At 47.6% G+C, this 21,432-nt stretch overlaps 1 protein-coding gene across 1 annotated transcript in view; it reads left to right on the forward strand.

Moving 5' to 3' along the window:
• The window catches only part of KIAA1217 (KIAA1217 ortholog), a 944,408-nt gene that overhangs the window by 93,647 nt on the left and 829,329 nt on the right, over positions 1-21,432 (forward strand). The window contains exon 2 of the mRNA XM_075552493.1: positions 10,647-10,703. The gene's annotated coding sequence lies outside the window, so the exon portion shown is untranslated. The remainder of the gene's footprint in view (positions 1-10,646; positions 10,704-21,432) is intronic.

Raw genomic sequence — 21,432 nt, forward strand, 5'->3', positions numbered from 1 at the left:
TGATTCTAAATGCCATCACTGAGCAATGGCCAATTTCCGATACCAGGTGGAGCACACATTTCTTAACCCTTGCTAAGATGTCAGTGGAGTAGCTGAGTTGTACATCTGGTTAATGCAGTCATCTGCTCATTGAAAGGTTGGAGGCACCTCAGCAGAAAGGCCTGGTGATCTACTCATGGAAAAACACCCATTGAGAACTCTATGGAGACAAGTCTCTTCTGACACACCTATTGTGGCCATGAGTTGGAATTGCCCCGACAGTCAGAGGAGGTGGGGAGGGAAGAAGAGTTGTGAACATGTGATTCTATTAGCAGGTATTTGTAACCCCTGCCATGGAGTAATTTTGTTTTTGTGAGACTTGGTTGATTTTTTAAAAGTTAGTGGTGTTTCCCCATGGTACCACCATGTAAAACAAGAAAGGACGGACTATTTGTGAAATCTGTGAATCTCTTGATGCATAGCTTTCTTCCTAAAGAATCCTGCTAATATTGTTTATTGATCTCATCATTCTTGAACTAACAATATTATCCCCTGTGATTATGCAAGATCCCTGTTAATGTGAAGGAGACCTAGATGTGTAGTGGCTACCTTGGGCTGCTAACTACAAGGTCTGCAGTTACAGCCACCAGCCCCTGTATGGGAGAAAGTTGAAGCTTTCTACTCCCTTAAAGAAGTGCAGTCTTGGAAACCCACAGGGGCAGGTCTACCCTGTCCTGGAGGGTCGTTGTGACTTGGTGTGAAGTTGGGAGTAGTGAGTTTACTGATGTGAGGCTCAGGGGAAGAAGTGGTCTCTGCATCTACAACTAGATCTCTGTCTTTTGGTGGCCTTCTGCAGTGGCCACTTTTCTTCTTAGTTTTTCTTTTCTTTTTTCACTCAAGTAAAACAGAAAGGTGTGGTAATCTGGGTTGACAAGAGGAACAAATACAGAGACAATCATGTGTAATAGAGAACTGTATTATTAAAGAATAATTGTTTATTAAGAAACATCTCAGCCCAGTCCAGATCAAGTTCAAAAATCTGATATTAGCCTGTATGTTCAATACCAGTATATAATTTCCTCTTCAGACTCAGGCAACACATGCAATGATGCCAAATGCAGGAAGGTCACAAGTCCGTGGGTGGAAAGTCTTGTGGATCCAGTGGTGGTGGAAGCATCTCAGCACTGGCATGGGTCTCCACCTGGCTTCTCCAGCTCCAGGGTTCTGGCTCCATCAGTGTAGCTCCACGTGGCTTGGCAGCAGGAAGACGAAGCTGAGAGACTGTGTGTGTCCTCCCTCCAGGGAGGAAGACCAGAGTTCCTATAATCCTCAGGAGAAGGCCATGCCCTCACAGAGGCCTGATTGAGAGACTAGATTCCACCCCTTTGCAAGTTGACAGGAAATTATGTAACTGCCACAAAAGGCTAGAGGATACTCCCCAAAAAACCATCCATCTGGTTTCCAAGTCTACCTTGATTATGGAATCCTTCTCCTGCACACTAGGGTAGTGGGTTCAAACTACCATGCTTTCAGTTAGCAGCTGACTAGGTACTGGACCACGGAGCCAGTAGGCTCATAAGAGGGGCTAGAGTTGGGTATTTCTGAAGATTAGATAACCACTGTGCTATCAGATCTCACTTCCTCCCATCGGTTAAAAAACCAAACCAATAAAACAAACAAACAAAAAACAACCCCAAACTCACTGCCATAGAGTCAACACCGACCCAGAGCGACCCTAGAGAACGAGGTGGAACTGCCCTGTGAGTTTCCAAGACTGTCATTGTTTACCAGAGGCCCAGCCCCGGCTTGCCTTCATGCTGGTTTCAAACTGCTGGCCTTTGATTGCTGCACAGTGTGGAACCTCCATGCCACCAGGATCAGTTAGGCTCCGGTAAAAGCCAAGGTGGTTATGTTTGGGCAAAATCCTTTCTCCGGTGGCAGGCTGTTGCTAAAGATCCTGATATGTGCTACCTGTTTTAAAATCATCCCATGAGATGAGGCCGGCGGGAAGTGAGGGCCCAGAGGATAGCTGAGGTCAGACAGGTTATGCTTTATGACAGGGGTTCTCAACCTTCCTAATGCCGCAACCCTTTCATACAGTTCCTCCTGTTGTGATGAGACCCCAACCATAAAATTATTTTAGTTGCTACTTCATCACCAATGTTGCTACTTTATGAATAGGAAGACCCTTGTGAAAGGGTCGTTCAACCCCCAAAGGGGTCGTGAGACCCACAGGTTGAGGACCACGGTTATATGAGGATTCCCTGATGGTCTAGCCATAAGGTCAACCGCTTGAAACCACCAGCTTCTCCTTGGGAGCAAGACACAAGGCTTTCTACTCCAGTAAAGACGTACAGTCTCAGATACCCACAGACATAGTTCTACTCTCCCATATTGGTTTGCTATAAATTGGAATCCCCTTGAAGGCATCTAGCTAGTGAGTTCATGGTTGAGGGATGTGTTGTTAACTGTTTTGAAAGGCCACTGTATCATTTTCTCTATCTTTGGTTTAAATATTTTTGTGACACAAAGTTTTTCTCTTCTTCTTGAGAGAGAGGGAGGTCCCTAGCGAAGAAGAAGGCTGCTGTCAATAGAATAACCACAATATGTGGACAGTTAACGCATCTGAAATATTTAAATATTTCATATAATCAAATGTCCATTCATTTCTTCAATTTTTCCCAATTATTTCATAAATGTTGCTTTAGAGTTGGAGTGGCACTTCTGAATCAGGGAACATGAAGAAATGTATTGCACTAAGAAATAATCTTAATGTGAGTTTTTGTTCTGGAGATAAATCATAATGGCCTCCGGCAATTGCCTCTCAGGAAGGAAAATATTGCACCTAAAACCTTGAGAAAACTGTGTGTTGACCTAATTCGATGCTGGATGCATCTAAACCCCAATGATTTTATTGAAAGAGATAGTGTAATATGTGTCTACCCAGAAAGAGCTGGTCCTTTCTCCCTCTTTACCCAAACACTGCCAATGAAACATAGTTGAAGAGAATTTATATAATATTTCTGATTTCGTATTCAGGAAGCCTCTTGTCCAACTTTCCTTTGATTTTCAGTTTGAACTACATCTGTGCCACATTCTGTCTAGAAAAATATTGATATCTATGGAAGTGTTCATGACCTTCAGCTATAAAGGAACCACTCCCCTAGCAACGGATTAAATTAAAAATGCTCTCTTTGGGTGATCATTTTATGATACGTTTTATCTTTGCCAACCAGGACACTAGAGGACACAACCAACATTTGACCTGTTCATTGAGGTCAGAGAAAGGGCAAAGCTGCTCCCTTTCTGCCACAGCTATTTCCACACAGTTAGAAGTGAAGCATATTTTCAGACCTAAGGCATGCTTTGAATGAATGCCTTATGGAAATTCCCTATGTAAGGAGAGCCAAGCTGAATCCTTCTGGAAATTTAGGAATACCCAATTTTTTAACCTTGAACAAGTATTATTAACTTGGTTCCTTGAGAGTAAACTTTCCATAAAGCACTCTTTTGAAAGTCACTCCTGATAAAATACCAAGTACATCCTTATTGCGCTTTCCTTAGGGAAAGAATGGATTTGGGTAAACGTCTAAGCACCCCTGGCCTTACGACAGCTTTGTTTCATAGCATTCTTGTGCTGTCACCACTATTAATGATCTTGATTTTACAATACACTCAGAGATGCCATTTTGTCTGTGCTCTATTTGCTTGATCTCTTCAAAGTCGGTCTTACACTTAAATGGAGCCGATGGATTTTACAAGCCATTTCCCATGGTGCTCTACAGTTTGCTAAGCCAGTAGGTTAAATGAAACATTTTCAGACATCCTTCCTCACAATGTGAGAGAAAGCATGAGAGTAAGTGATATGACAAGAAGAGATGGATGACATTTTGTATGAAGTTCTCACCTACTATGCCTGGTTTGTTCCCAACACCCTACATAGTCTTCCCTCAAGGATGAAGCCTTCGATTCTGTTTAGTTGTCTCACTATGATTGCAAAGGGGACTCATACAGATGAATGTGGCTGACCTAGGGAACCCATTCACTTTAGTAGTAAAGCAGCTCAACGCATGTCCCCATACAGCATTGACATCAATTTGAAATTCCTGTGTCAACCCACAGATTAAAAAAAAAAAAGCAAAAACGTGCCATCAAGTCATTCTGACTCTAGTGACCGCATATACATCATGTAGAAAACCCAGTGGCACGGGATTTTAGGGTTTTCAATGGTTGATTTGTTGTTGTTTCTTCTCCTCCTCCTCCTCGTCTTTCTCCTCTTTCTTCTTCTTCTATTTTGGAGGAAGATAGCCAGGCCTTCCTTCCTTTGTCCCTCAGGTAGGCTAAACTTCCAACCATAGGGCACGTAGTCAGGAGCTTAACTGATCACACTAGCCATGGATTCCTTGACAATGGATTAACATCCCTGAAAAATAATGTCCTACAGAGGTAGGAAGACATTATATGTGTTTCTCTGCAGATAAGTCAATAAATGAGCGTCCGAAGAAGGAATTGGGGAAGTTGAAGAAGCTCTGCGACTTCTGCTCTCTGATGCTGCTAAAGGGTATTTTCTTAAACTGAAGACAACTTGAAAGCCCAGAATTTCCACTTAATAAGCACTTGCTTATTTTTAAAAGCAGCGATTTTATAATAATAGTCAAAATGCCTTTGATGAATGGCTATTAAAAATAATTTCACCATATTCGAACCACAGGAAGAAAAGGTCAAAATGAAATGATCTCTTTTGCTTTTATGCATTTCTTTTTTTTTTTACTGACAGGGCCTAAATGATCTCTGTCGGCCCTGCACGCATACCCAGTGGGTATGCCTTACAGTTGTCCATGGTGAGTCTCTGCGATGGACCTGGGGGATGCAGCAGCTGTGGTATCAAAAGACCCAGGCCCAAACAGCTGCTACTTCCACACTAGACATTTTACATGCAAGTTGTGCATGGCCAGCGACTACCACCCTGCTGATTCCTGGCCAAGCGTGGCATCTTGGCAAGCATGTGCTCTGCAGCAGGACATTCGCTAGTGCTAAACCTGGGAGTGACTTGAGTTTCACCTGGAAGTGGTGTACCAACTCTCCACAGATGGCGCAGCAGCAGAATTGCAAAGTGCAAGGGAAAGAAAGAGGGAGGCGTCAACGGGGATGCGGCTTCCTGCCTCACACAGACATCGAACCCTTAGGCAGGTGTCACCAGCACCAAGCAAGCAAATGCACCAAACAGATGCGTGGGAGTTACATCATCTGCTGTCAATTTGAGAGGTCAAGAGTGAAGGGGTGGAGTCTATCCTGTCAATTAGGAGGCAGCTTGATGACCTTATTTGGAGGCGCTAAGGAGATAAATAGCTCACTGGAGGCAAGATACGGGCTCACTCCCTGGGAGACATTGCAGTTGACCAGCCACATGGAGACAGGCTGATGGCAGCCAGAGCCCTGGAGCTGGATAAGCCACATGGAGACCCCTGCCTGCGCCAAGATGCTCACAATACCACTGGATCCATAAGACTTCCCACCCACTGGTCTGTGATCTTCCTGCCCTCAGCGTCATTGCAAGTGTTTTTGTGAGTCTGAAGAGGATGTTATAGATTGGTATCACACAATATCAGACTTATGGGCTTGATCCGGACTGGGCTGGGATATCTTCTCAATATTCAATTGCTCTTGTATATAAACCTCTTTCTTATACACATATGAGTGTCTGTGAATTTGTTTCTCTAGTCCACCCAGACTGGCACAAGATGCTTGGCCTGTGTTATGTCCAGGTAGCCCTGGTGTTGCAGTGACTACATGCTGGGCTGGTATCCTCAGAGTCAGCTTTTCAAATCTCCCAGCCTGCTCCACAGGAGAAAGGTGAGGCTACGTGCTTGACTTTGGTTCCAGTCTTGGAAACCCTCCAGGGAAGCTTGACCTACCTCATCTTGTGGGCATTTCTACGGGGTCACCATGAGTCAGAATCAACCCACGGTGGTGAGTTGGGTTTTGGGTTATCTCGAGGACCAGGTCCCTAGATGGTGCAAACCATGAAGCACTCAGTTGTTAGCAAGAGAGTGGTAGTTTGAGTACCCCAAGAAGTACCTTAGAGGAAAGGCCTGGCAATCTCCTTCCAGCAATACAGCGCCAGAAACCCTATAGAGCACACTTCTCCTCTGACAGAGATGGCATCGCCCAGAGCCCAAGGCATCTTGATGGCAAGCGGGCTCAGAGAGGTTTATTACTAGCCGCTCTCATAGATCATAACGTACTTAATATTTTGGGGGGTGCGTGTCCTAAAACATAAGGATCCTGGTGGTGTAGTGGGTTAAACATTTGGCTGCTAACCTCAAGGTCAGCCGTTTGAAGCCATTAACTGCTCTGCAGGGGAAAGAGGAGGCTTTCTCTTCCTGTTAACTGTCTCAGAAACCCACAGGGACAGTTCCACCCTGTCCTGCACAGTTGCTACGAGACAGAATCGACTCAGGAACAAGTACTTTATCCCCCCAAACACAAACGGATTGCCATTGAGCTAATTCCAACTCTTAGCAACTCTGTAGCACAGGGTAGAAATATCCCTGTGGGTTTCCGACACTATGACTCTTCGCCAGAGTAGAAAGCCTCATCTTTCTCCAGCAGAGCGCTGGTGGTTTCTAACTACTGAGAGCACCAGCCCACTACACTACCACTGTTCCTGTACTTGTGAAATGGACACCTTTTAAAAAGGTAAACATCAAGCACCAAAGAACAAGAAAATCATGTCATTATGAATAAGGGGGAGGGTGGGGTGGGGACCCAAGGCCCATCTATAGACAACTGGACATCCCTTTGCACAGGGGTCGCAGGGAGGAGGCGAGTCACTCAGGGTGCAGTGTAGCTACGATGAAACACACAACTTTCCTCTAGTTCTTAAATGTTTCCACTACCCCCACTATCATGATCCCAGTTCTACCTTACAAACCTGGCTAGACCAGAGGATGTACATTTGTACAGATAGGAACTGGAAACACGGGGAATCCAGGGCGAATGATCCCTTCAGGACCCGTGGTGAGAGTGGTGATACAGGGAGGTTGGAGGGAAAGTGGGGTAGAAACGGGGAACTAATAAGAGAGATCTACATATAACCTCCTCCCTGGGGGATGGACAACAGTAAAGTCGATGAAGGGAGATGTCGGGCAGTGTAAGACATGATAAAATAATTTATAAATTACCAAGGGTTCATAAGGGAATGGGAAGCAGGGAGGGAGGGGAAAAATGAGCTGATACCAAGGGCTCAAGTGGAGAGCAAATGTTTTGAGAATGATGAGGGCAACGGGTGTACAAATATGCTTGACACAATGGATGGATGTATGGATTGTGATGAGTTGTAGGAGCCCCCAATAATATGATTTAAATTTTAAAAAGGGTAAACATGTTCTTGTTTACCATTTAGGGTAGACTAGAGAAACAAATTCATAGAAATACATATGTGCATAAGAGAGAGTTTTATATAAAGGGCTATTGTACATTAAGAAAGCATCTCAACCCAGTCCAGTCCAAGCCCATAAGTCTGATATTAGCCCATATGTCCAATACCATCTATAAAGTCCTCTTCAGACTCACAAAACACATGCAATGATGCTGAATGCAGTACACTCCCCGGCCATTGGGTAAAAAGTCTTTGGATCCAGCGGCTTTGTAAGCATCTCAGTGTGGCATTGTAAGCATCTCATTCTCCAAGTGGCTTCCCCGGCTTCAAGGTCTGGTTGCATCAGGGTAGGTCCATGCGGCTTCTCCAGCTCAGGGCAATAGCGTAGTTCCATGTGTCTTGTCAGCTGCAGTGTCTCCCAGGGAGTGAGCAGAGAGAGAGAAAGATGTCTCTTACCTCCAAGGAGGAAATGCAGGAATTCCCAGAATTCTCAGGAGAAGGCTATGCCCCACAGAGGCCTCATTGGTTATATCTTGATTGACAGGCCAGACTCCACCCCTTCACCTGTAATCCTCTCAAATGGACACCGGATTATGTAACTACCACAGTTGCAGACAATAACTTGTGAAAGGATGTCGTCTAGGAAAGAAGCTGACCAAGGTGCATCAGCTTCCTACTGACTTGTGACTACAGAGATAGGCGCCAGTTTTCCCCAAAGAAACACCCTTTCCCTCAGGCTTTTGTTTACAAAAGCAGACAAGGCTGTGGTTGATGTTTTCATTTAGCTGACAAAACTGTAGCTCTCTATTTTCATATTTAGTGTTCATTAGCAACAGTGAGTCATTTCGTAGATGCTTTGGTGTTCATGCGGTCCTATTTCAAGGGAAATTTTTTTTTTTATTTCCTGAAATTGATAGGGAATGAGCATGAGAGAGTCAAATGGGACTGATGCTGGGGCGCCAATCCCTGCATGTATGGGTTTATTCCGAACAAAACCTTTTGTGTGTGCCTTTTTGTTCAGTGGATGGCTGCAGCCAAGTTCTCCTATTAGCACAGTGGTCACAGTCCCTTGTTGGTAGGTGCTGTCACATCAGTTCCAACTCATGGCAGCTCTGTGTACAGAACAACTGAACACTGCCACCGTCACAGTTGTTTGAGCCAATGGCAGCCACGGCGTCAGTCCATCTTGTTGAGGGATGTCTTCGAGAGCTAACACTGCTTTACCAAGCATGATGTCCTTCCTTCTCCAGGGACGGGTCTCTCCTGAGAACATGGCCAAAGCACTTGAGTCAAAGTCTCACCATCCTTGCCTCCAAAAGCATTCTGGATGCACTTCCATCAAGATAGACTTGTTTGTCCTCTTGGAAGTCCCTGGTACTTCCCTTATGCTTCAACAGCACAAGAACTCAGATGCATCGATTCTTCTGTGGTCTTCCTTACGCACTGTCCAACTTTCGCATGCATCTGGGACCATGGAACATCCCTTGGCTTGGGCTAGGCACACCTTAGTCTTCAAAGTGACATCCTTGCTTTTCAAGACTTTAAAGAGGTCTTCTGCTGCAAAGGTACCCATTGCAACTCATCATTTGATCTCTTGATGGCTGCTTCCATGGAATTGACTGTGGACTAAGCAAGATGAAGTCCTTGCCAATTTCAATTTTTTTCTCCATTTATCATAATGGTACCTACTAGCCCAGTTGTGAGGATTTGGGTTTTCTTCACATTATTTTAGTGCAATTAAAGTAAAAGCCCCACTAATAACAAGTCCTGATCTCCACTCATTTCACAGCCATTGAGTTGATTCCAACTCACAGTTGTCCTCTCAGACAGAGTAGAGTGGGAGTTTCCAAGACTTTAACTCTTCATGGATGCACAAAGCCTCATCTTTCCACCACAGACTGACTTGGGGAGTCGAGCTGCTGACCTTGTGGCTAGCAGCTCAACGCACAACCCGCTACACCACACCGGGGCTCCTTGTCCTGACCGAGGTAGCTTGTATCAGTGATCTGGGGCCTGTGGAGGGAAACACAGGGTGCGGCTGTTCCACACATTCCCTTGGCTCTGCCGCCCTCTTCCCTGCTCTCTTCTGCGCAGGCTGTAGGTATTTGTTCCTCTTGTTAGCTCCGTGGGATTCTCGGCTTCTTTCTTCAGTGCCTCTGTGAACATCTTCAAAGGACACGTGGAATCTACAATGATCTTCATGGTGTCACATGCTACTCAAATATGTTAGCTCTAGTTCCCAAGGGACATATTAAAGGGAGAGCATGACCCTCCAAACCAGGACCTGGCTTCTGATAGTCCTGCCTCTTACACTCTGTGCCCTGGTGGAAATCTAGCCTCTCTGAGCCTCAGTTTCCTCCCTTGGAGAACGGCGGCGATAGTAACACCAGCTTTGGTTTCCTCCCTGTTGGTCTCACACACTCCCCCGATAGCTTTGAGTGGGGGGCAGTTCCAGAGGCTCCCTTCAGCCAAATAGCCAGTGGGCTACACCCCTAGGCCTTCACTTGGGACCCCTTCCTTGGGGGAGTAGAGTGCTTTGGGTACACCTAGTAACATCACCGGGGCCATCGTGGGGGAGTGTGGATGGCAGGTGACATTAAAATGACCCCTGGGTTCATAGTGGCGGGGGGGCAGCAAATGGGGTGCTGATATAAAGGGATGGAGCATCAAGGCCACTAGGTATGGTGTCACCTGCCACCTCGTGCAGTAACTGATCACCCCCAACAACCCTCCAAACCCTCTACCTCTATATAACCTGCCAGTTAAGGTCTGGGTGAAGGGCCACAGGGCTCACCACTGGTGGCAAGGGGGTTGGTTCTCCACCTTGGCTAATGGGAGAGGGGTAGTGCTAGAGGGAGCCAAGAGGGATGAGGCAGGAGAGGCATGTGAAACCAGGCTGCTCAGTCCACTGGGGATGCTTTTCCTTGTTGGCTCTTCCTCTCGGGGATACAGGGGGACCCTATGAATTACTGGGTGACACCAACACCAGTGGTACCTCCAGGTCCAACCACTGAAATGATTTGTAAATTGTGTATTTTAATGCAAGTATTGGCTGTGTGTGTGTGTCTGGAATCTTCCAGCCATGTCAGCTTTCCAGAGGAGGAGTAGATGTGCGCAGACATGAGAGTATTACCAGGCCTGAGGGACTGAGAGGGAAGCCTCTCTTCCCCGGAATAACACTGCGATGTTCTGTATAGAATGCACTCACAGGCCGGATGCCACTAGGCATTTTATATTCAGTCCCCATTTACTACTCTGCCTGAAGATCCTGTTATCTCTGTTTCAGGAAGAAGGAAGCTGGATTTCTGAGAGATTAAGCAACTTGCTCAAGGCTACGCATTTAGTAAGTATGTCTGATTTCACACTTAAGTATATCTGACTGCAAAGCTCTTGATTCGGTTCTGCTATGTGAGAGTGCAGGTTGGCGTTCGTCTTAGCTGACTGCCGCCATCTATACTTCCGACCGCCACCTGGTCTCTTGGGAAGAAATGATGTCTAGGCCTATTCTGCTCTGCTCTAGCTGTCCTCTCTTCTCTGTTGCCATGAAGTCAGTTCTGTTCTGACAGAAAGTGACCCTGTCTGTGTGTCCTGGCGGAAGGGAGCTCCCCCTAGGGTGTGCAGGAGTTGGCTTGTCAGAAGTCGATCTTCCAACCTCCAAGTTTTCACTTAGCAGACAGGGACATGAAACTTGACATCACCAGAGACGTCTCTGAACCACAGATGGGAAGTTAAACTTGGGAGGAATGATCTCTGAGAAGATCTTCAGCATCTTGGCTGCCTGCAGCGTTCTGAGAGGCGGCGAATCTGGTTCTCACCAGCTACCGGCTAGGCTGGGCGTTTCAGGAAAGGAGGTTTTAGAATTGCGTTGCCCTTAGGACGACACTCTTTAGTGTATACTGTGAAAAAAAAACGGGCCTTCAGGACCTGGGGGAGAAATCACTAGGTAGGAAGAGAACATTGCCAGTCTCAGGGCGGGGATCCAGCAGCGCGTCCTTCTGCTGCATCTCTTGGGCAAGGCGGCGGCGCACCCTTCTGCTCCGTGGAAGGAGTGGAATTTCTGGCCACTGCCAGCCCTCCACGGGGCTGCCATACCGTGAGCATTGCCATAAATCGAGGCTCCAGGTTTTTCGGTTTTCTGGTGCATACTGAAGGTTATAGTTACACTCTCCAAGAACCTATTGCGTGCGCAGTAGCCTTATGAAAGAAGTTTGAAATTCTGTGAGAATGACCAACCGGTGACACGGAAGCTGAGGGAGCACCACGTGCTGATGGAAACAGGATGCCGATAGATGTACGCCTCACAGGGTTGCCCCAACCTTAAATCTATACATAGAAATAAATAAGTATACACATATATATGTAATGTCGTAGAAGTGCAGTAAAATGAAACACGACAAAGTCAGACATTTACATACATATGATGTGCACATGCGCACCCCTTCAGTAAGCCTGTCCTGGAAGCAGGAAGGTGGCTCATGCTGCCCTCTGAGCTGCCCCTCCGCCCCCATGGTCCCCAGCATTATTGGGGGCTGGAGCGACTGGTTGCCTCTATGACTTCTTCATGCCACCTCACAGTGTTCGCTCAATGCCCTCCCGGGTGTCAGAGCTGAAGCCGTCGACTGGCCCTTGCTTTGAGGTCATCCTCTGTCTGCGGGAGCCCAGCGGAAAACGTTACAGTAGGGTGTGCTCAGGGCTCCTTGGAGTTTGGCATGCATGAATCGCATGGAACTAGGAGAAGAGAGGTGGGCCATATCCCCTTAAGTCGGCGGTTCTCAGCATGTGGGTCACAACCCCTTTGGGGTCGAACAACCCTTTCACAGGGGTTGCCGGATCAACAACAGTAGCTAAGTGGCATTGATGAAGTAGCAACGACAATAATTTTATGGTGTGGGGGGTAGGAGTCACCACAACATGAGGAACTGTATTAAAGGGTCGTGGCAGCAGGAAGGCTGTTGTGAAACCTGCCGTGAGTGCTGGTGGGCCAGACATACTAGTTGTGTGAACTAATGTCACAACTAGTTGGCACCTGGCAAGCAGAGTCCCATCTGGACTGTTCCGTGGGTAGGAGTCTGAGCGATGATGTCAGGGAGCAAAGATCGCAAAACCTTTGTAAATGAGCCAAGACCTGTGGACGTAATCACCCACGTGTCCATTGGGCCCGTGTAAGAGAATGCTGGTGAGGAGGTTTCGCACACCGTGAAGTGCAGCATCGAGGTGCGGTGTTGCTATTATAATTGCTGGGCTGTGTGCTTGACAGTGACTGCGTCTATTTCTTCCAAGTTGCCTTTGCTTTGGGGATATTGTGAAGCTCGTTGTCACTCTGCGGAAAGTGTGGAGAAGGCAAAATGTGGGCTTATTAAAGGGAGGGTGGTGGGGGGAGGGAGGGAGAAGGGAGAGAAATTGAGGGAGAGTGAAAGCGTAGCTGCCTTTGGCATATACTTTCAAGGACTTAGGATCTAACTAATTAATTTCTGATTTTTCTGGGGGAATCCAGGAAGCTTCCGCCAGGATTTTTCATAGGCTTATTAAAACCCATTCTTCTATTGAAGGCCAATGTTCTTATGTCTGACATCGAATTGTTGTTAGGTGAAACGGAGATGCTGCCAGGTGAGGCTAAATGGAAAGGCCTGGGGATGCCCCCCCTCTTTGGAATGTAAACGTTTAAAATACAGAAAAGGGTTTATGTTCAAGGAGGCAGTCAGGAGGTGAAGACGAATTAGGGATTTCTTAACCTCCAAGAAAAGCCCTTCTACGATATAAACAAGATGCATGTTCAAGTGATTTCTTTTTCCTTCCTTCTATAATCCCCTTGCCCCACCCCCTGGAACAATTGTGTTTGCTTTGGGAGCTATCACGGTTGGATGTATTACAAATCTCTCTGTGGTGGTTACACAATCTGGTGTCAATTTGAGAGGATTAAACATGAAGGGGTGGAGTCTAGTCTGTCAATCAGGTCATAACTTGATGACCTCATTTAGAGCCACTAAGGAGATAAATAGCTCACTGGAGGCAGGACACATGCTCAGTCCCCACAAGACATTCTTGTTGTCAAACCACATGGAGACAGGCTCATAGCAGCCAGAGCCTCAGAGCTGGAGAAACCATATGGAGACCCATACCAGCATTGAGATGCTTATACCATCACTGGATCCACAAGACTTTCCACCCACTGGCCTGTGATCTTCCTGCACTCGGCGTCATTGCATGTGTTGTGTGAGTCTGAAGGGGACTTTATAGACTGGTATCAGACATATGGGCTAATATCAGACTTACGGACTTGATCTGGTGAGGGCTGGGATGTTTTCTTAATATTCAATTGCTCTTTTATATAAACCCCTTTCTTAGAGACATGAGTGTCTGAATTTGTTTCTCTAGTCTGCCCAGACTAACACGCTCTCGATTGCTTTGTGAGGTGCTTTGCAGCCCACCAAGCCCTCTGCCCAGCCCTGCACATTCTCACATTATACAAGTTGAAGAGCTATGTAAATGGGAGGGAAAACAGCCAGGCAACAGAAATCAATAGCACAATAGGAAAGAAAACGCTGCTCCCTACTGTTTGCAGACGTCTCTCTGCTTATTTAGATCATGCTTTTACTCTTCCACAAGCTTGGGGTGGTTCACCAGCCACTTAGCATTTGCTGGTTGCTATCACACTGATTGCTATTCGTGCATCGTGGACCCCCATAGGTGTCAGAGTCGAGGTGAGTTCGGTAGGGTTCTCCCTGGCTGGTCTTTTCTGAAGCAGGTCTCTGAGGCGCCTCCAGCCTTTCCCGTAGCCAAGGAGCCTGTTAACCAGCTCCGCTGTCCAGGGACTCCATTTAGTACGTACGGAGGGAACATGCGAGGCCCGGGACCCCCAGGAGGAACACGTGGGTGACAGTTATATCCTGAGGGGAACGGTGAATGCAGGGGGTTGGGTGCCCTCTTTGAAACTGGACCTCAGAGGGGACTGTGCTTGTCAGTGACCCTAGACTTAATCCTGCGACCCTTGGCTTGGAGAGGAAAGTATAAAACCAACCAGCTCTTCACACAAGCCACTCTTGTGCGACCTGGACTACAGCGAGACTTCTTCAGCGGGGCCGGAAGAGGACACTGTGCTCGATTGGCAGGGTCTCAGCCTGAGGAACGATAGCAACTTTGATTTGGGAGCCTGTTAGCTCCTCCCTCAGAGAAGGCGGTAAAGAAAAGATCCTCAAGGAGATGACCTGACCCAGAGGCTGCAACAATGAGCTCCGAGGCGGCAGCCAGTGTGAGCGGGGCGTAGACCTGTGTACACAAGGCTGCGGCGAGTGGGAGCCAACTTCCCGGCACCTACCAACAAGCGCAGTGAAGGCTGCCGGACAGCACCAGATCCAGCTCAGCACGATCCCACTCAAACTCGCTGATGGTTTGTCTGGATCCTAGGGGCTGATCCAAGAAGAGCCAAAGCAGTGGAGTTACGGCCTCAGCCTTTGGGAGACACGGATTTCTTACCAAGGAGCATAGAGAAGGGGGAGGCCCTTTGAAAGTGTTGGGAGACTGCCCAGGCTCTGAACTCTGACCCGTGAGGTGGCTTGTGAGGCAGGTCCTGTGGACGCGTTAGGCACCATGAAGCGATGCTGCGCTCATAGAATCCCCCTGAGAAATAGCAATGCAGGTAATAGCAACGTGACCTATGTGACAGGCTCCGCTCTGGGACCTCTACATGGGTAATTTCGTTTATTCTGCACACCGGGAGGTAGGTACTATTCTTACCATCGCTGTTTTGCAGAGAACGAAATGAAGGGACAAGTCCTTTCTACAGTGTGTGCATACTTTCCAGACACAGTTCTCTACAAGGTGATCTTTTTCATGTGGGGAAAAAAGACACCTTTTCATGTGGAAAAGCTGGACTACAGTTGGCTTAGACTTAAGAAGCCAGGCTGTCAGGAGGGGGAAATATCATAAAGTGTAAGAGGGATGTCTGGTAGGGCCGTGGATTTGTAATTTGCGGTGACAGGTGATTTTGTGCGTCCTCTAGTGGATTCTGACCCAAGCCCCCTTGTGTGACAGGGGAGCTGATAACATAGAGTGGACTGGGCATTGAGCACAAGATCAGCAGGTAGAACCCACCAGCTTTGCCAAGGGACAAAGATGAGACTTTGTGCTCCGTATGGATGGGCAGCCTCCGAAACCCCAAAGGGAAGTTCTCCTCCATATTACGGGGTCACTGCGAGTCAGAGCACACTGTGGAGAGATTATCAAAAGGACCGTGGGCTGCTGAGGGGACATACCAATCTGCCTTGGACAGCCAGAGGACTCCTTACAGTCAAGGATGACAAGACGGCGTCTTACTGTTGTCAGTCAGGAGAGACCAGTCCCTGCAGAAGGACATCACACTGGGTAGAGTGGAAGGGCAGTGTGCAAGTTACATCATCTGTTGTCAATTTGAGAGGATTAAGAGTGAATAGGGTGGAGGTTAGCCTGCCAATCAGGTGAAAGCTTGATGACCTCATTTGGAGGCACTAAGGGGAAAAATAGCTCACTGGAGGTGGGACACATGCTCACTCCCAGGGAGACATGGCAGCTGAAAAGACACGTGGGCTATGTTAGAGCCCTGGAGCCATATGGACTCCCGCCAGCGCTGAGATGCTACTACTGCCACTGGATCCACAAGACTTCCCATCCATTGGCCTGGGAGCTTTCTGCATTCAGCTTCGCTGCATGTATTTTGAGTCCGAAGGGACTTTATAGATTGGTATTGGATATAAGGGATAATATCAGACTTATGGACTTGATTTAGACTGGGCGGGGATGTTTTCTTCATGTACAATCACTTTTTATATAAAGCTCTTTCTTAGACACATATGAGGGTCTGTGAATTTGTTTCTTGAAAAAGAGGAAGGTCCTTCCTCAAGGAGACAGATCATTGACACAGTGGCTGCGGCAGTGGGCTCAGGCAGAGGATCGATTGTGAAGATGCCACAGGACCGGGCAGCGTCTTGTTCTGTTGTGTATCGGGTGGATGTGGGTTGGAACAGATTCGGTGGCCTCTAACAACCACAGCGAGTCAGAGTGAACCTGATGGCAGTGAACTTGACATGGTGATCGTTACAAAGCAGATCACCACATCTTTTCTCCTCCAGCCCATGGGTGGGTTCGAACTGTTGGCCTTCAGCAGAGCACTTCACCATTGCACCACCAGTGTTCACTGAGATGGAATAGTCCTCCTTCAAGAAAAGGAAGTGGAGCCACTAATGTCTTCTAGTGGCTGCTGTGGAATATGGCGGCCAGGGCCGTCTGAGGCACACATATCCCTAGCTGCTGAGGGTGCCCACAGCTAACCAGTCACAACCGAGTCCTTCACAGGCACTGGCCTCCATGCCGGGAGCTCCCCATCAATGCCCCTCAACAGAAGCAGCTGATAGGGATGGCTGGTCAAGGCAAGGGTCCATTGGACCAGCCCCTGACCCCCATCTCTGCAATGGAATCCCAGGTCCAGCTATTCCATGGGACCTCATCTGAATGACTCGGGGGTTCACTTTCTCCCTTTGCTCTGCCCTGCTTCCCGCCTCGCTGTTTGCTGTTGCTCACAAGTCACCTCCCTCCCAACACACACACACATTCCACACCCCCCCCCAAGTAAACATCATGCATTCATACTTGGATCAGAGTGAGCTTCTCGGGGAACCTGGCCCAGGACATGTGGCTTCACTTGCAGTGGTTCTTTCCCCTTCATGTTAAATCAGCAAAAGAGTGCTTTCTCATTTCATCTGTGATATGTAATCAGTCATACTTTGTGCACAGTTCTATTTTCTCTTAGCCACTGCTTGGTGGGAGAAATGCGTCTTTAATTGCATCTTCACGCAGCTACGGGGGATGCTGTGATCACACACGCACACGCACTCACACACACCAGAGACAGTTGTGCAGGCTCACGCATTTCCCTGTGTGACTGAAAATTTAAATCATAGCATGTAGGTTCACGGACGTAGTAGATAGGCTGTTACTAAGTGATATTGAGTCTATGTGTGACCCCCGCCACTATGTGGTGACCCCTGTCACTATAATCTCTTCCTCAGGATTTTCGAAGCTGTCGTCTGGATGAAACCTTTCCAGGTGTTTCTCCTGAAGAGCCCCAGCATGGGTCTGAGCTCCCAGCCGCGCAGGGAGCCGCCAAGTGCTTCACTGCTGTGCCGCCAAACCTCTGTAGAATAGATAACAGATGGGCGAATGTAGATGCGAATTCAAAAATATCCCATGTAAGAGAATCACTGTGTGCACTTCTATGTCTATAGACACAGAGACACAACCTTGGGCATAGCCAGAGGTCTGCTTTCCTTTGGAGTTGGTAGCTCCCCATCTGGATCTTGGTTTTCATTCCGGACTTCTACCCCCGCCCCACCCCCACCCCACCCCGCCTTGGTGCTGGTCCTTGACCTTGATTAGGAGTAAAGTGAAACCGTTCAAATATGGCTTAAATTGGCTGCTGGGATGCTCAGGGGAGAGTCTAATTATCTTTGCAGATATGCTCTACAGCTGCGCAGGGGCTGAGCCAGCCTTCCTTGCTGAGCCCTTGTCACGTACTGGTTTCCGGTGGGGATGTGTGATGGGGCTTGGGTCAGCACCCCTTTGAACCTTTGAAGTCTTCTCTCTGCCTGAAGCTACACAGGCTAGAGGGGCCAGTTCACTCAGTTTGCATTTGGTTAACACGACTGGTTGGTTTTTCTAATGTTTCTTTTTGCAAACAAAAATGAATGCTGGTCTTTCCATTTTTCTTGCGCATAATGTTTTGCTCACCTTTTTCTTTCTTAAATGGAGAAGGTGTGTGGGCAGCATGAATTGGGTCTCATCCTGCGAGCTCCTGTCGGTCTGGATTTTGTCTTGCGCTGTGCTCTCATGAGCAGTGCTGGCGTGACGAAGGCCTACATCTCCTCTCTGTCCGGAGCCCCCTCGCACCCCGGTGCCGGGGTATCCGGATGACATCGCTGGCTGAGTGAGACCATGCTGTGATGAGCTTTGTGCCCCTTAGAGCCTTCCTGGTTGATTTTCAGAAATAGATCCACAGGCCCTTTCCCCTCATGCCTCTGAGCCTGGAAACTCCACTGCAGGCTGCTCAGGGTCATGGCAAGTCCATAGCGGTACACAGCCCTCCCTGGAGAGGCAGGTGGTAAGTGCACTTCAGGTGCATTGTACAGAATCAAACCCTGGTGTAGGGGGGTGGAGTGGTGGTGTCAATTCCACCAAAGAACCACCACTGCCCAGCTGCGACAAGGGACCAGAGTAAATGCTTGCTGCTAGTGCCCCAGTCAGTGGACCCAATCATCTTGTGCTGACTTCATCTTTTGCTTGAACTCGGGACTGGAGGCCTTAGAAGGGGATAGTAGAAAGCAAATAATTCTGGTTAAGATCTCTGATCAGTGGGATTCCCAAAATAATCAGCCCAAATATGTCTGAGAGATGATTGAGGTGTGTGTGTGTGTGTGTATGTGTGTGTGTGTGGTTTTGGGAAAGAAGAGTGGAGCGAGGCACAGAATGGGAACTTAATCTTTATAAGAATATCCTCCCAGTGCTGCTTTATTAAACTGTTACGCGGGAATTTCTGTGGAGGTAAAAGGCATGCGTACTAAAGTACAAATTAAAAGTGATGGATAAACAAGTCCACATTGAAAAGAAACGAATGATGAAATTCGAGTGATTTTTCTTTTTTTTCCTTTTTTTTTTACATTACCCTGGCTGTACTTTTGCATAATAGCATAACACTGGAGACTCAGAAGATAAATTTATATTTCTTCAGATCCTGCCCTAATTACTGAAATGCCACTTAACCTTGGTGGTGACCTTGCTATTTATTTAGTTGTGTGTGTGTGTGTATGCGTGATCAGCCCTCCTAAGGAAACCATTCTGCACTCTCATGAATTATGTAGAAGAAGGAGGGAAAAAAAAATCTGAAAACAGACATCTGGGTGGTACTTCCCACCCTACCCCACCCTTTGTTCCCCCTCCCTGCCCAGTATTCACATTTCATATTCTATTGCTTCCCTCTGCCATTTCTTCTAGAAATAGTGACTTTTTTGCTAGCCTTGTTGAATTCTCTTAGGTTTGAACCAACTGTCTTTCCTCTCTGAATGAGTTTAATTTGCGCCGCTACTTTTTCTTTCCTGCCAACTCTTGGAAGACTGCAATCAAGTCCTTTTGGGCCGGCACTGTACATTTTCAAGTTATTGATTCACTTGCTGTGTGGTGTATAAATGAAGCTTACAAATGCAATTTCTTTGGTTCCTAAGGTCTTTTTTTTTTTTTCACCCCCGCCTTTCAATTCTCTGGTGTTCCAGCGAGTTTAACTCTACATGCCCAGCCTCTCGGCCCATTAACAGCTAGGATGTGTCTGCGCACGGTGAACTCTATTTCTTTGCTCTGATGAAGCATGGAAAACAGAATTGCTCTCTCCTCAGCAGGCCACCCTTTCTCCAGAGGGATGAGCGAATGTTTCCTTCGGGCGGAGAGCTAAGCCCTGGGAACATAGTGAAACCGAAGGTACTGTTTGGACAGGATTGTCGCATCAACAGGAGAGTCAACCGTCCACTTGGGTCAGCTGCTTCTGTCTACACAGCCCCGCCAGCCTTTGGAACAGACAGTTCCGTTGTTCTGTTTGAGTTCCATTTGGCTCTCAAACTTGACTTTGCTTCTTTTTATTCGAAATGAAAGATTCACCAATTTTGAAGCATTTATAGCCTGGACAATATTAAAAAAAACAACAACGAGCAATGAGTTAGGCCAAGTTCAAAAAGGAAGATATGGCAATCCTGAGCTGTCAGGAACGAGGAGGGAACTCACCACGAGGGCAGTGAGCAGGACCTGAAGCGGAAATGGACCATGAGAGAAAGGAAGAAAAATCTACCCCTTAAAATGGCAGCAAATGGAGCTGTCAGCCCTGTCTGGGGGGTCAGAGGTCAGGCAACACTCTCAAATGTTGGAATCTAACCAGCAGTCAGTCACTCACCAAGAGCCTCCTTGTCTGTTAGAAAGGGACCAAGAACATGGGACACTGGCTTGCTGTAGAAGCTTGCTATATATTTAAGGCCCCAAGGGAAAAGATCGACTAAGAAGAGAACTCAGTAAGGACTGGAGGATTTAGAGGATCCCAGAAAATGGAGCCCCAGTGGTCTCGTGGTTACAGCCGGAGCAACGCCCACAAGGTCAGCAGCTTGAAACCACCAGCTGCCCCGTGGGAGAGAGATGGAGCTTTCGACTCCTGTTAAGAGTTGCCGCCTCAGACACTCACCGGGCAGTGCTTCCATGGAGTCAGTGCTGACTCACAGTGACCCCCGTTTGGTTTCTGAGACTGTAACTGTTTACAGGTATCCAACCAAGCCACTGAGCGGCTGGGTAGTTTTGAATTGCAGACAGCGTGGATCGGTGCCTAACAGGTAAGCACCACACCCCAGGGCTCTCTCTACCCTGTCCCATAGGGTTGATATGCATCGGCATCAGCTGGATGGCAAGGAGAAGGAAGGGAACCCTGGTGGATAGTGGACTTTCTGTTGGGCTGCAAACCACCAGGTCAGCAGTTCAAACCTACCAGTCGCTCCAGAGAATGATGAGGCATTTTGTTCCCATAATGATTTAGAGCCTCAGAAGCCCAATGGGCAGTTTGACTCTGTTCTTCAGGGTCGCTGTCAGTCAGCATTTCCTCGATGGCAGTGAGGAGAAGGAATCCTGGTGGTGTCATGGGCTGAGATGTTATACACGGTCAGTGGTTTCAGCCCACTGTGCGAGGCTGTCTGCTTCCTTAAAGATGGAATGTCCTGGAAATCCACAAAGGGCAGGTGTACCCCATCCTATTGAGTCACTGTGAGTCAGCATCCACTCAGCGGCCATGAGGGAGGGAGCAGAAGAAAGAGGTAGCTGTCTGCTTCATTAAAGACTATAGCCGTGGAGATCCTGTGGGCCAGTTCTACTGGGTCTGAGAAGGTTGCTATGAATCAGAATCAACTAGACCACACACAACATCAACAGCAGTGGTAGGACATCCCATATCGAAAAGTAGCACCGGAGAAATTAGATGTAGGTCTTTGACGAAGACAAACACTATCACAAGGATCTTCTTCCAC

This window comes from Tenrec ecaudatus, chromosome 6 (genome assembly GCF_050624435.1).
Source record: "Tenrec ecaudatus isolate mTenEca1 chromosome 6, mTenEca1.hap1, whole genome shotgun sequence".
NCBI classification, from domain to species: Eukaryota; Metazoa; Chordata; class Mammalia; order Afrosoricida; family Tenrecidae; genus Tenrec; species Tenrec ecaudatus.